Here is a 3,084-nt window from a genome sequence, read left to right on the forward strand (position 1 = left end):
TATATTTCAGTGCTATATATAAATACATATATAATATATATATATTAAACTGTTAATTCAAAATAAATAATGATAGCACAGTGATTTCAAAGGCAAAGGAAAATAACCATTTAAATCCATTCTGTCATTCAATGTGACAGCTTGGAATTTTTATTTGTTTAATTCTTCCTTTCTTTCTTTTAGTCATTCANATGTATATATAATATAAATATATATATTATATATACACATACACAAATGTGTTATATATATAAATGTATGAACAATATACATACACATTTTTTCTGCAGATATTTGAAAGCTGCTATAATTGATCCTGAATAAAGATTTAGAATTGCCATTTCTAAAATTTATTGTGAAATAGAAGTTTTATGAAGTTTGGCCCAACTTATAATTAAGACTTTTCCAAGCTATATGCGTATCTTTTTCTTCATGTGAGAGAAGTTTTTGAAATAAAAATTAATAGAAAACATTCTTTGATCAATCATGAGCAAAGCTAGATTGACAAATCTGACTACACCATCTATTGAACATAATTATGTAAAGAAGATCAATTCTGATGAATCCATTGACAAATTTCCAGAAGTTATAGCTTAAAAAAGTAGAAACTGTCAAGGTACCTGGGGGGGCATAGTCAGTTAAGCATCAGACTCTTGCCTTCAGTTCAAGTCATGATCTCACAGTTGGTGGGATGGTGCCCTGCCTCAGGTAGTGTGGAGCCTGCTTGGAATTCTTTTTCCCTCTCCCACTGGCATGCATCTGCTCTCACTCACTCTCTCTAAAAATAAATAAATAAACTTAAATAAACGGCAGTCAGTATTCATTGCCATGACAGATCAATATGTAAGTGTATATTTATTTTTCCCTGTTTTAAAAATACACTAATATAATTGAGAATTGTTTATAATTTTTATTGTGGTTTTTTTTAAATATTTTTATTTATTTCTAGGAGAGAGAGAGACAGCATGAGCAGGGGAGGGTCAGAGAGAGAGGGAGATACAGACTCAGAAACAGGCTCCAGGCTCTGAGCTGGCAGTCAGCACAGAGCCTGACGCGGGGCTCGAACCACGAACCGCGAGATCATGACCTAAGCAAAAGTCGGACGCTTAACCGACTAAGCCACCCAGGCACCCCTATTGTGGTTTTTTTTACTGTAACAATTATACATAAAAAGTTGAATAACAATAAATTTTCCCTGTCAGTGTTTCTTTTGTATTATTATTCACTTTATGTCATGGTTATAGCTAAAAATAATTTTTTCATATAGAGAAGTGTGGCCTTAAAAAAAAAAAAGATCTGCTCCAGGTGTCAAATATGCTAAGTATGCCCCTTATGGTAATTCTTATGTGGCCAAAGAGGAGATTCAGGTTTCCAATCAAAGACAAAAGTAATTCATGTGCCCGAAAGTAAAATTTCATTATCAAGGATTATCAGAATGAAAAGGAAATAATGTTGATTGTATTTATATTTCTTAAAGTCCACCTGGAAGAAAAGAAAATTAATTCTAAGTCATCAAAGTCCCTTTCAAACTAACAAAAATTGTGCAGACAAGGGCATGCTCTCCATTAGATTAGATATTTAGAGTGTTATAAGAAAAAAATTAAGTAAATCAAAGAATATAAACAGATATGATTGGAGGTAAGTAGCAATAATATCCTTTTTTTCCCAAATTTCTATGTCATCTTCATCACACAACTTTATTTAATCATTTCAACCATCCTATGCAGAAATAGGTCACACAAATATTTGGGGCAGAAACCACACTTAGTGGATTGAAGAGCGAATGGACTTTGATGAAGTAAAAACAAAGAAAGAAGGTAACTTGATTAAACTCTGATGACTCCAATATGTGATTAATCCTAATTAAAAAGCTGAGTGGCACTGGGAGTTTGAACTATAGATTTGCATGAGATGTGGTGTGCAAACCACCCTTCAGGACTCAGAGACCTATTACCCACCGGCTGGGAGTACTGCTGGCAGATAGCATCAGTTGTTAATCTTCTTTGCAATTATCTTGGCTGACAAGAGCCATAACACCTAAAGTCATCTCTTTCCCAAGAAAGCTTGCCTCTGATGAATGGTCAACACTGGGTATAGAGACCTCATCACAATCCAGGACAAAACTAAAGGACCATCCTAGAGTCAAAGTTTCCTATAAGGTCAGTTAAGGTCTTCATTGTGATGTCTCATAGCCTAACTTCTCCCTCTTTTAATTGTGCTTCTTTTCTTTCCTCTACATAGGTTGTGATTCCTCCTTGCTAATCTCTATCTCCGAGTTTCCTTGCAGGAGATTCCAATCTATGCCAGGTGGTTCTGGGAATGATTCAAGAGAGTACAGACTTAGCATTTTGAAGCTGCATCATCTGTCACCCACATAATGAAAATTCCATTACCGATTGTAAGTGGAATACAAATGGTCTTTAACACAAGTCATCAGTTCAGTTGTTCAGTCTTTTATTGGTGGTGAATTGAGATGGGCTATCAGAGAAAAGACAGAACTATCTGGCATGATGTTTCAGGAGTTTGGGAAATATGGAGAAGATAGTGGAATTGAGTTGCCATTCCTAAAGTCAAATGATGCTTTGGAATGGGATAACTGAAGGCTGAGAGTCATGAATTGGAAATTAAATGTTAAGTAGGAAATTCAGAAGGTCTCCTTGGTAGTGTAGAATGAGGTCTTCATTTAGTCCTGTGGTTGGGTTCAAGATTTAGACAAGGTTCAGGACTTAAGCATAAAAATATTGGAGCCCCAGAGAATTTGATAGGTCTATTACTCTAACACCAAGTCTCAGATGGAGAAACAATGTGACCCTGTCAGATTAGATAGAGTCATCTTGGTTGATACACCCCAGAAGTTTTAATCCTCTGGTCCCCTTAAATACTTTGAGTATATAGAAGTGGCCCATTCTTTCCTCTTTAGGACTTGGGCCTTCTCCAACTTGTTGGAGATGATACAGAGGCCTCTCCCCTGAAAGACAACATGAAGTCCTCTAATGACCCATTTTGGGTCATGAAGATAATAGTTAAGTCACAATATAATGTGACTGGAGGTCGTGAGTTTGACAAGCAAAGAAGACAACTATA

General features: G+C 35.6%; 1 long non-coding RNA gene across 2 annotated transcripts in view; it reads left to right on the forward strand.

Moving 5' to 3' along the window:
• LOC144224608 (uncharacterized) overlaps positions 1 to 2,436 on the forward strand; it is a 4,244-nt gene extending 1,808 nt beyond the window's left edge. Inside the window, exons 2-3 of one of the 2 annotated variants that reach the window (XR_013333088.1) lie at positions 1,728 to 2,159; positions 2,242 to 2,436. This is a non-coding gene — a long non-coding RNA (uncharacterized LOC144224608). The remainder of the gene's footprint in view (positions 1 to 1,727; positions 2,160 to 2,241) is intronic. The other variant, XR_013333087.1, reaches the window with a different exon arrangement.
• The last annotated feature ends 648 nt before the right edge of the window (positions 2,437 to 3,084 follow it).

The sequence above is a fragment of the Crocuta crocuta genome, unplaced genomic scaffold (assembly GCF_008692635.1).
Source record: "Crocuta crocuta isolate KB4526 unplaced genomic scaffold, BGI_CrCroc_1.0 scaffold192, whole genome shotgun sequence".
Taxonomy (NCBI): Eukaryota; Metazoa; Chordata; class Mammalia; order Carnivora; family Hyaenidae; genus Crocuta; species Crocuta crocuta.